Here is an 11,190-nt window from a genome sequence, read left to right as displayed (position 1 = left end):
AAGAAACTCTTCAACAGTGTTGCCAAATATACTAACCCTCGCCCCACTCTCCCATGTTAACATACAGGGTTCCGACCAGTGTTGCCAAAATACTAACCCCCGCCCCCTCTCTCCCATGTTTGTATACAGGGTACTACAGTTCTCGGTTTAAGAAACTCTTCAACAGTGTTGCCAAATATACTAACCCTCGCCCCACTCTCCCATGTTAACATACAGGGTTCCGACCAGTGTTGCCAAAATACTAACCCCCGCCCCCTCTCTCCCATGTTTGTATACAGGGTACTACAGTTCTCGGTTTAAGAAACTCTTCAACAGTGTTGCCAAATATACTAACCCCCGCCCCCCTCTCTCCTCTGTTTGTATACAGGGTACCACAGTTCTCGGTCCACCACTTCGGAAGGAAAAGCTCGGAGTCACCCAGGTGCCTCAGGAGATCCTGTTTGACTATTTGAACGGCTTGGCCTCCTCTACCTTCGCGTAAGTTGTTTCTTTTTTTTTTTTAAAGAAGATCTTTGAAAAAGGAAACTGTAATAACGGAGGTCTTATCGCCCCGAAATCGAAGAAAAGAAGACAGGATAGTAGAAAGTCAGCCGTACCGAGAACGAACCTTCTGTGTTCAGGATAAAATCCGCCCCGGGCGGGAATCGAGCCCACGACCTAGCGCTTATAAGGCAGACTAGCTACCCTTCAAGCTAACTAGGTTAGGTTGGCTTTATTTATTTTTATTTTTTTACTATTACTTTTTTTTTACCAATACATAAGACCGCGATGGGTGATTGCGAGAGTAAACGAACTTTTCAGGCTGATTCTGGCAGTATAAAAGCAGTGTACATTCTAATTTCTATCCGTCAGTATTTTGTCTACCATATCGGATTGCAATGGCATTGGCTTGTGTTTGGGCCGACATTCGGATGGCTTTAGATTAGGTCAATGTTTCCCAACAAGTTAACCCTTGGTGAGGGCGGATTCCACAAATAGTTTTGTGTGAAATTTTTCGGAGTTTGAAGTTTTTTGAGCCAGTTTTACTCACTTGATTGACTTGAAACTTGGTGCACATGTGTATCTTGGATGACAGTAGGGTATTCTATCAATATATGGGAGATTTTTGCAATAAAAGTATGTTTCATAGTTCTGCAGACGAATTTCAGCAAAGCTCTTACAGAGTTCTCTCCCATGTTTGTATACAGGGTACCACAGTTCTCGGTTTAAGAAACTCTTCAACAGTGTTGCCAAATATACTAACCCCCGCAGGCCTGAATGAGAATTTAATTGGAGATTAATGCTACCGAGAGGAGAATGTGGCCTGAATGAGAATTTAATTGGAGATTTATGTGAATGGAGATACGCGAGCAATTATTGATACTCCGTGAGCGAATTATTGATAGAGTGCGGGCAATTATTGATACAGCGCGAGCAAATTATTGATCGAATACCAGAAAATATTGATAAAATGCGAGCAATTATTGACGGAACGCGAGCAATTGTCATTAACAGACCACCTACTGTTGAATTTGAACAAAACCTGAGAGAACAATAGAGGAGATTTCTTTTCTTATTTCTTTACGTGTGAAGTTTTAATTTCATTTCAATATTTCAAAAATTAGAAGTTATTGATCTTTAAACTGCCTTGAGGGTTGATCTTGAATTTCTTCATTATTTGAATGTTTTCGTTTATAGTATGTCTAGAATGATGAATACTTATTAAACAAAAGCTATATGTTTTTTTTAATTTCAAAGGAATGTAACCTTTTCAATTTATCCATGTCATTATTTTCGGAACAAACTTCTGTAATGGAACAAACTTCTGTAATGAAATTGTGTTTTTCGCTCTAATAAAACGCCGTAACCATGGCAACGTTATTTGAAAATTTGCGTAGGTACGTAATATACGAACATTTTAGAATACTGAGGTTGTCATGGCAACAAAGTGCGTACGGTACAGTATACGCAAACATTATTTTCGTCTGTAATGGAACAAACTTCTGTAATGAAATTGTGTTTTTCGCTCTAATAAAACGCCGTAACCATGGCAACGTTATTTAAAAATTTGCGTACGTAATATACGAACATTTTAGAATACTGAGGTTGTCATGATTTTTTTTTAATTTCAAAGGAATGTAACCTTTTCAATTTATCCATGTCATTATTTTCGGAACAAACTTCTGTAACTTCTGTAATGAAATTGTGTTTTTCGCTCTAATAAAACGCCGTAACCATGGCAACGTTATTTGAAAATTTGCGTACGTAATATACGAACATTTTTGAGGTTGTCATGGCAACAAAGTGCGTACGGTACAGTATACGCAAACTAATAGTACCTACGTTTAGTTTATCCATGTCATTAGATATTTTAAGATTCTAGCCAAATACATTTTAAGTTTTTTTCCAAGTTGATTTTAACGAATGGCCTGGTCCACAAAGTGATTTTATTTTAAACTCGGTTAAAGTTGAACTTTTGGATTAAGTCAGCTAAACAGATTGTTCCAAGAGTTTTACTTAAACGGAGTTCAAACTCAGTTTGTGGACCCGGCTATTATTGTCTTCTTTTTGTTCAGTATTTTAGAATATTTTTTCACATAACTTTGTATTTTTTGTGTGTTATTCTAATTTCTTCCCCCACCGATTTCACTGAAAGCGATTTTTACTATCGAAATAAAGTGAAATAATTTCTGGTGACATTTTTTGTAATCAAATCACCAAAAGTTAATTTTGTGGCTGTCTTTTCGGGCGCCATTTTTATTTTACTAGATTGTGAATTTTAGTTTATTTCGATAGTAAAATCCGACCTGGGGTTGTCACTAAAAGATCTCCATGTTTTCCACTAAAATATCTCCATGCTTTCCCTACTTTTGTACTCTGTTTTCCACTACACCAAATTTTTCAGTGTGACTCACGTTTCCATTAACAATGTCTCATGTTTTCCATACTAACATCTCCAGATCTCTAGGCCTAGGAGTTAAACTGAAACCGAGTTTAAACGCCTATTGTGACACCGGCCATTAGTCATTAATCCATACTAACATCTCCAGATCTCTAGGCCTAGGAGTTAAACTGAAACCGAGTTTAAACGCCTATTGTGACACCGGCCATTAGTCATTTATCAGTATTTCAATTATTTATCGACCTAATTTAAAAATGTATCTCCTTGGTTGTACAATTGTACATCGTTAAATTATAAACCTTTTTTATTTATTTTTTTTTTTTTCAATTGAAATTGATTTAATAAATGTGTGATATGCGATACAAATTTTGTTGCTTCCATTAAGTGAGTTGTGTTTTTCTTTGCCAGGGCATTAGTCTCTGCCCTCCCTTCTCTTTCTTTCCTTCTCTTTCTACCTCCAATTGCTCCTTCCCTCCCCCTTCCTTACTCCCTCTCCCTCCCTCCCTTTCTCACTCATATTTTCGTCTATCTAAAATTCCAAACCCCCTTGCCCCTTCTCAAAAGAGACTTGTAAATACTGCAACCTTCTCTCAAGAGACTTGTAAAGAGTGAGTGAGTTATAAGAACTACTCTTTTTAGTGAACTACTCAGTCAATGAGTCAGATCCTCAAACGAATGAGTTTGCTTGATCCGATGTTTTTATACTAACTCTCCTCTAAAGGTGTGTCCAAACAGAGTTGACCGGCCGTCAATCGATGAGGTAAAACTATGTTGTCGAGGCAGTGTGGACGTGTCAGTCGAAATCGATCGATGGCCGGTCGACTATGTGTGGACACACCTTAACATATTTTGAAACTCACAGCTTTGATTTTCCCCCTAACGCTTTTGCTAGAACCTTTTCACTTAGAAAACCAATGCCAATTCGCGTCTTTTTCCCCCCCTCTTTTAAGGTCGAAGAAAGAAGGCTGACTTCAGTTCGAAGGGAAACACTTTTGATGTCTGTGTACATATTTTGTTACCTACCGAGAGGAGAAAGAGGCCTGAATGAGAATTTAATTGGAGGTTAATGCTACCGAGAGGAGAATGTGGCCTGAATGAGAATTTAATTGCAGATTTATGTGAATGGAGTGACCGAATAACCTACCTATGCTTCATAAAGGCTTTAATAGTAGGATTCTCACATTTTGAGCTCTTCCACTCAACCAAATAGGTACTTGAAATTGGGGGAATTTTAACTTCAAAGGAAGGATTTCTTTCAGTTCCCGGCTTTATCAGCAAATTCGTCTTGCAAATAAGCAAATTTTCAGTTTTTTTTTAGCTTATAATAATCTTGAGGGTTATAATGAACATTCCAATTTTGAAGTTGACCTCTCTCGTCAGTCTGAAAAAAAGGCTCATTTACCAATTCTTTTCTACACAAGGAGAAGTCGTTTCAAGGATTTATGACTACTAACGAGATAAAAACATGCTTACCTACTTACGTGTGCTTTTTTTCGAAACTAAAACCATAGAAATGTGTGTATTAAGCGGATATTCAACTACCGACCCTTGTGACTAAGAAATTCCGCTGTCTCTCAACATAAAGGTGTGTTCACATGGAGTGAATATGTTGTAGTGACAACATTCGAGGGTTAATGTTGAGAGAATAGAAGATGTGTTTTTGGCGTTGCCCCAACTTGTGATTCGGTTGGAACACTGAAAATATTTCATAGTGTGAAGTTCTTTGTTTTTCTCAAGGGGTTTCCAATCAATTTCGTGTTTTGTACGAATCTAATAAGGGCCCGGATCTCACAGGGACTCTTGGTCCTATTATAAGGTTTTTAGCTTTATGGCCTTTATCTTTTTCATTCGAGGGTTAATGTTGAGAGAATAGAAGATGTGTTTTTGGCGTTGCCCCAACTTGTGATTCGGTTGGAACACTGAAAATATTCCACAGTGTGAAGTTCTTTGTTTTTCTCAAGGGGTTTCCAATCAATTTCGTGTTTTGTACGAATCTAATAAGGGCGCCGAAAAGAAGCCCGGATCTCACAGGGACTCTTGGTCCTATTATAAGGTTTTTAGCTTTATGGCCTTTATCTTCTGCTTTACGGTCATTTGTCAATCTAATTTTGATGAAATTTGGCAAATATACAAATAAACATTAACATTAGAAGGGACAATTCATTAATTTTGAAGAAACTTTGTTTGGAGTTTCAAACGTTGAGGAAACTTCTAATTTACAGGTTTGTGGATGACAGCTTTTTGCATTCTAAAGCTTAAAAAAACGGAGGCAGATAGCTGTCGAAAATTCACAGACAATGAATCAGCCAATCGAAATTCTCGACAACAGCGACGCTAGCCAATAGAAATTAACAATGTTATTTCTTCTCCCCTTTACAGCGGTCACACTTACAGTCTGCTCACTCACAATTGCAACACTTTCTCCAACGAGCTCAGTCAATTCCTAGTGGGAAAGCAAATACCTCAGTATATCTTGGACCTTCCTAATGAAGCGCTTAGCTCGTAAGTACCTAAAAAAAAAAAAATGACGTGAGGCCTCCAGTCCCTACATGGGGTCCATCCCTGAAAATTGTCCCCCAAGTAGTCGGAAGATATTCAGCCTTTGCCGGACTTTTGCTGCACCCTGTATATGGAAGATTAAGTTTAGCATGCCCATCCCGTAGTCTGCATCTCATCAGATGGGTGAAGAGAGACAATACTTCCCATTTAGGTGCTGAGTCAACTCGAGAACACCAGAAAGTAACCTGTTGAAATAATTGTCAGTACAAATTTTTGTCGATGGCGGGCATCGAACCAGGGACGAAATCAACGAGAAGCTCGAGAAACGGGAACGCCGCAAAAAGAAGAAGAAGAGGAAGAGTAACGGCAGTCGGCAGAGTTCGGTGGAATTCCTGGATTGTGACGGTCGGCCAAGCCCGAGGCCAAACTTCATCTTAACCTTTATCTTGAACAAATGAGGTTTGTTGTTCTCGGAAAGGCTGGCTTTTTCTCCTTCTCTCTGCTCAGGACGATGAGACTTCTGTAGTTACAGTTCCCTCCATCAAACCTCTAAAAAAGAACAGGGTTGATTTTTTTAGAGGTTTTATAGAAGAAACTACAAGCCCGAGGCCAAACTTCATCTTAACCTTTATCTTGAACAAATGAGGTTTGTTGTTCTCGGAAAGGCTGGCTTTTTCTCCTTCTCTTTGCTCAGGACGATGAGACTTCTGTAGTTACAGTTCCCTCCATCAAACCTCTAAAAAAGAACAGGGTTGATTTTTTATAGGTTTTATAGAAGAAACTGTAATTACAGAAGTCTTATCGTTCCGAGAAGAGAGAAAGAGCTATTATAGGAAAAAGTCAGCCTTTCCGGGGACAAACTTTATTTTCTCAAAGATATAGTAAACCGAAAGTTTAGTTTAGTTTCTTTTGTGTTTCATTTGAGTAACTAATGAAACAAAACATCTTTCCTATGTAATCAAGATCATCATTCCCCAAGGTAATATACTAGCTTTGGAGGGTCCAAAGATGTGTGAATTCCGCCTTCCTGCATTTACCTACTATTTGCCGTGCTATGAATTCTGTGATTCCCCGCTTAAAATGCAACATTGCTCCTGCTGTGCAACATAGCTGTGATATAAATTGTGTGATTCCGTGCCTAAAATGAAACATTCCTCCTGCATTTAGTACCTACTATTGTACCTAGCCGTGATATGACGTCTGTGTTTCCGTCGCTAAAATGCAACATTTCTCCTGCATGTACCTTCTACTATTAGCTGTGATATAAATTCTGTGATTCCGTGCCTAAAATGAAACATTTCTCCTGCATTTACCTACTATTTGCCGTCATATGAGAATTCTGTGATGCCTAAAATGCAACATTTCCCGATGGGTTTTCCAGATGGCCCGGTTCATCGAGTGGTATGCTAGGTAGCCGCCTTACAACTCGGGTTTGGTTTATCAATCGCATTTATCATGCTGTTTAAGTTATTGGCGTGTTAAATTAGCATTGATTCAAATGTGTTTGAACTTGCCGATAATTTTAGTTGCCTGATTAAAGCATCTCCTTCTCTCTGCTCAGGACGATGAGACTTCTGTAGTTACAGTTCCCTCCATCAAACCTCTAAAAAAGAACAGGGTTGATTTTTTTTAGAGGTTTTATAGAAGAAACTGTACCGAAGTCTTATCGTTCCGAGAAGAGAGAAAGAGCTCTTATACTTAGGAAAAAGTCAGCCTTTCCGGGGACGAACTTTATTTTCTCAAAGATGAAGTTTAACCCGCGTTAGGTCGCTTACAACTCGGGTTTGGTTTATCAATCGCATTTATCATGCTGTTTAAGTTATTGGCGTGTTAAATTAGCATTGATTCAAATGTGTTTTAACTTGCCGATAACCTTAGTTGCCTGATCAAAGCAATTATTGATAAACCGAACCTCAATATTTTAACCCCCAATTTTACAAATTTTTACTCCTCAATTCGGCGGTTGCTCATTTCCGGCTACTCACAGGGCATGACTGTGGCTGAACACTTCCAAAATAAAAATTAAAGACACTCAAATACACAAGTAACCTGACCTATTCAGATAATTTGTGTAAAATCTAGTTGAGCCATCAACTGGTTAAATTCAAAGAAGAATCCCTTCTTTAGTCAAGTCGATCTGGTTTGTTTTTACCTGACAGAAAACATTGAATTTTAAAGTTCCTTTCGCTAGATTGTAGGAGACAAACAATTAAAAGAATCAGGTCAGTTTATATGGCATTGACGGCCAAGTCAGAAAGCTAACCTGAGGGATAATAGGTATCACAAGTCTGAAGATACCTGACTAATTGAGATTTTCTTGTTTGAAATTTCAGCTCTGACAGTAAGGACGGATCTGGAGAAAAGAGTAAGTTTTATTTTTTCTATTAGTTGTGATATCATAGTGAGTTTTACTAGTAAAGTACATTTTTTTAGTTTTGGTTTAGTTTAAGCTACTGATTATATTCTTATTTGGACTCAATTTGTATGTAATAGTATACACTGTCTTGAACCCTACGTTTATGTGAACAGCCTTCGTTATTCATCATTGGCCGATCTTACCACTGAGAGTTAACACAGTGTCAAGGGTTTTATTTGACGTCATACATTTGATTTACACAGGCCAGTATTTCTTAAACTCTAGATTAACCGTAAACTCTCTGTGGTAAGATGGGACACAATTCGTTATTCATCATTGGCCGATCTTACCACTGAGAGTTAACACAGTGTCAAGGGTTTTATTTGACGTCATACATTTGATTTACACAGGCAAGTATTTCTTAAACTCTGGGTTAACTGAAAACTCTCTGTGGTAAGATGGGACACAAATGTCCTTTTACCTTGACATTTTTTATTTCCTTCAAATGTATCTCTAATTTTGGTCCGATCCCAGCCGAGGCATGGGATTTTATCCTTATTTATTTGAGAATAATAATGGAGCTCTAAGGGTTAGGTGGTAGAGAACTCCTCCGGCGTTAACCTCACCTAGTGGTTATCTTCAACTCAAGAGTCTATTGTTGTTATTTTACGAGCTCCAGCATCTAGCGTAGGTGTTCACTCCATCTGTTCTCAAAACTGTCAAAAGATTACACCAATAAATGTGGGCTATATCTCAAATCGAGCCTTTTGGATTAGACTTATAACTTGGTCCTTCCTCCAAAGACTTCATATTTATAGGAGGAGACTGGCAGTAATCGTAGATTCGTATGAGCTTAACCCATCCCTTCCGGCAGCTGCCCCTACATCTAAGCGTCAGAGTGGGCTTTTTGTGTATCAACATTGTACTCTATTCTCTTGACAGATATTCCTCCTCCCGGCACACTTCGCGACGCGATGACCCTCCCGCGCCACCGCCTGCCCCCCGGGTATCCAAAGACCCACGCTACGGGGGCAGTAGCTCGATGGGCGGCTCGCTAGGCTCGGGCTCGAGTAGTTACGGACGGGGGGACACCAGACGAGTCACCGATAGCGGCAAGGACCAGGGTGGCAGCAGCAGCTCGCACAGACCTTACTCGGACTCGTCTGCCAAACGTGAGTTATGATGTTCTGGTCTTTTTGTTCAAGCCCGAGCCCTCTGTCAAACCTCTCAAAAAAAAAAAAAAACCTCTTAAAAAAAACTTTTGAATTCTTATTGGCAGAAAAAAATAAATTAATTAATCAGATTTAAGCAATCCCAATAGTTTAACTTAAACCAAACTAAGTTTACACTGTGATGGTGGTCCAGGGTAATTAGTCTCTGCTCTCCCTCCTCTTTCTTTCCTTCTCTTTCTACCTTCAATTGCTCCTTCCCTCCCCCTTCCTTACTCCCTCTCCCTCCCTCCCTTTGTCACTTATATTTTCGTCTATCTAAAATTCCAAACCCCCTTGCCCCCCTTCTCAGAAGAGACTTGTAAATACTGCAACCTTCTCTCAAGAGACTTGTAAAGAGTGAGTGAGTTATAAGAACTACTCTTTTTAGTGAACTACTCAGTCAATGAGTCAGATCCTCAAACGAATGAGTTTGCTTGATCCGATGTTTTTATACTAACTCTCCTCTAAAGGTGTGTCCAAACAGAGTTGACCGGCCGTCAATCGATGAGGTAAAACTATGTTGTCGAGGCAGTGTGGACGTGTCAGTCGAAATCGATCGATGGCCGGTCGACTATGTGTGGACACACCTTAACATATTTTGAAACTCACAGCTTTGATTTTCCCCCTAACGCTTTTGCTAGAACCTTTTCACTGTAAAGAGTGAGTTATAAGAACTACTCTTTTTAGTGAACTACTCAGTCAATGAGTCAGATCCTCAAACGAATGAGTTTGCTTGATCCCATGTTTTTATACTAACTCTCCTCTAAAGGTGTGTCCAAACATAGTCGACCGGCCGTCGATCGACGAGGTAAAACTATGTTGTCGAGGCAGTGTGGACGTGTCAGTCGACATCGATCGATGGCCGATCGACTATGTGTGGACACACCTTAACAGATTTTGAAACTCACAGCTTTGATTTTCCCCCTAACGCTTTTGCTAGAACCTTTTCTATTAGAAAACCAATGCCAATTCGCGTCTTTTTCCCCCCCTCTTTTAAGGTCGAAGAAAGAAGGCTGACTTCAGTTCGAAGGGAAACACTTTTGATGTCTGTGTACATATTTTGTTACCTACCGAGAAGAGAAAGAGGCCTGAATGAGAATTTAATTGGAGGTTAATGCTACCGAGAGGAGAATGTGGCCTGAATGAGAATTTAATTGCAGATTTATGTGAATGGAGATACGCGAGCAATTATTGATACTCCGTGAGCGAATTATTGATAGAGTGCGAGCAATTATTGACGGAACGCGAGCAATTGTCATTAACAGACCACCTACTGTTGAATTTGAACAAAACCTGAGAGAACAATAGAGGAGATTTCTTTTCTTATTTCTTTACGTGTGAAGTTTTAATTTCATTTCAATATTTCAAAAATTAGAAGTTATTGATCTTTAAACTGCCTTGAGGGTTGATCTTGAATTTCTTCATTATTTGAATGTTTTCGTTTATAGTATGTCTGGAATAGATAGAATGATGAATACTTATCGAACAAAAGCTATATGTTTTTTTTTTTTTTTTAATTTCAAAGGAATGTAACCTTTTCAATTTATCCATGTCCTGTCTGGGGTCCAGCCTTAACAATGATTAGCTTATTGATTTTAAGTGTTGAGATCATTTTATTTTTACCGCCCCGGCTTTTCTTGTCGGGTGTTTTAATTGAAAACCACTAAACTAATGTTTTTACAGTGGTCTTTAATAAAGTGAAATAAAAGCTTATCATTTTTAGCGAAAAGTCACTTAGCCACCCGCCCTTCTTTAATCTTATTGTGTGTTTTTTATGTTTCAATACACTTTTTATAAGATTTTATGACCTTGTTTTTCTTGTGTTATTATCGGCCAGGTGTTTGACTCAAACTTGAGGCAAAATTCATTTTAGAACCTAATTTGGTAGACAATCGACTGAATTAGTTTTCAAGTTGAAATTGGCTCACAATTTTTATTTAGTGAAACACCTGGTCCTGGTAAGCAATTTTAGTGAACCTTTTTTTTGAATTTTACATAACCGATCTTAGAATTTTAAGAATTGACTGTACCTTATTTATTTGATGATAATAAAACGCATATGAACATGGCATGCCGTGAAACAACAAGTACTGTTGGAGTCATAAAGATTTTACAAGCATATAATGCATGCGTTTAAAAAATTTATGCAAACCCGGTACCAATGCCGCAAAATAATCTCGCTTTTTTGTGGTTTAAAGGTAATGTCTTCAAACAAGGTAAGTCTTCAAACAAGGCTTTTATTA

At 38.5% G+C, this 11,190-nt stretch overlaps 1 protein-coding gene and 1 long non-coding RNA gene across 3 annotated transcripts in view; both read left to right on the top strand.

Moving 5' to 3' along the window:
• LOC103513589 overlaps nt 1–11,190 on the top strand; it is a 28,458-nt gene that overhangs the window by 9,368 nt on the left and 7,900 nt on the right. The gene's annotated exons all lie outside the window — the stretch shown is intronic.
• Nucleotides 1,687–2,998, top strand: LOC113469212. Of its 2 annotated transcripts, none has more exons than XR_003392698.1 (2): nt 1,687–1,910; nt 2,267–2,998. It is a non-coding gene; the product is annotated as an uncharacterized LOC113469212 (long non-coding RNA). The 2 variants fall into 2 exon arrangements; XR_003392697.1 differs by lacking the exon at nt 1,687–1,910 and adding an exon at nt 1,964–2,084.

Source organism: Diaphorina citri, unplaced genomic scaffold (genome assembly GCF_000475195.1).
Source record: "Diaphorina citri unplaced genomic scaffold, Diaci psyllid genome assembly version 1.1 scaffold990, whole genome shotgun sequence".
In the NCBI taxonomy this organism is placed as follows: domain Eukaryota; kingdom Metazoa; phylum Arthropoda; class Insecta; order Hemiptera; family Psyllidae; genus Diaphorina; species Diaphorina citri.
Note: the sequence above shows the minus strand (reverse complement) of the source record. Positions and strands in the feature narration are given on the sequence as shown.